The sequence below is a fragment of the Oryzias melastigma genome, linkage group LG5 (genome assembly GCF_002922805.2).
Source record: "Oryzias melastigma strain HK-1 linkage group LG5, ASM292280v2, whole genome shotgun sequence".
NCBI lineage: Eukaryota > Metazoa > Chordata > Actinopteri > Beloniformes > Adrianichthyidae > Oryzias > Oryzias melastigma.
Window position 1 is genome coordinate 13,437,733 of NC_050516.1, and position 1,186 is coordinate 13,438,918.

A 1,186-nucleotide genomic window follows, 5' to 3' on the forward strand; every position below is an offset into this window, starting at 1 on the left:
CTCCATGACAAATGCACAGTGAAGCTGATATTTAATGAGTTCCCATCAGATCATTTTGGGTAATTCCTCTCCAGGGGAAGCATCTGACTTCAACTTCCATCTAAGAAGAACGCTTTTTCTTTTACTCCTGATTTACAGAAAATCTGCAGTCTCATTTGTTTTGAATAGGTAAAGACAAAAAGGAAATAATTAGGAAAATCTGTAAACTGACAAAAGCTGTAGTAGTGATTATTTGAACTTGAACAAAAATAAATCTCTCTTTTATTTCATACATTCATGTCTCATCAGAAGACTTTCCTTGTATTTTCATTATATGCTCAACAAAATCATGGTGCTCTCAACATTTTTCAAATTATTAAATAAAAGTCAGGATTAGCAAAAAATAATAATAATAATAGATTAATGAATTTAACATAAAATTTTATATTAAATTTATCCTGAGATACTGTCTGTGGGTAAAAAAAAAGTGAGGAACAAAGCTAAAAAATGTCAAAACAATATATTCCATCTAAATAAATAATTTTAAACATATCTGAAACATTGATATTTTAATTTTAACATTTTTTTTTTTTTTTCGCATGACCCATTCTCAACTCTACAGAGCCCCTAAAGGGACATTGGGTAAAAAAAAATCAAAGTAAAAAAAAAAAGAAAAATCAATCACTATCTCGTGCCCACCACCTACTAACTGGTGGTGCGCACCACTTACTATCTTGTGCGCACCACTTATGCCTCATTTCTCCGGGCTGAAGAGCTGCTCTTCCTCCGGGGTTCTTTTCCATGTTTGGAGCTTCCTTCCTCCAGAGCGTGAAGCCAAAGAATCAGTCTCAGATCTGAGAGGAACTTTGTATTGTTACTTTTCCTTGCTTTGCCAATTGACAACAACTGTCGGCACGATAAGTCGCTGCCTTTTTTTCCGTTCTCTCCTCCCAGCGTGAGCTACTTCCCTCATGCACGCGAGCACACTCTTCCCCCCGCCCTCTCTTGTACCGCGTCGAGCTAAAATGGACAGTTGAAGCACGCACACTCATTTCACAACACCTGTGATCTTCTGGCAAAGAATAATAAATTCTTTACATACAGTATTTCCCTTATTCGCGGGGTAGAGGACCGGAGACACGCAGAATCCAAGAACACAGAGACACACGCACGTGCCCACGTGCGCACGAGATAGAAAGTGGTGCGC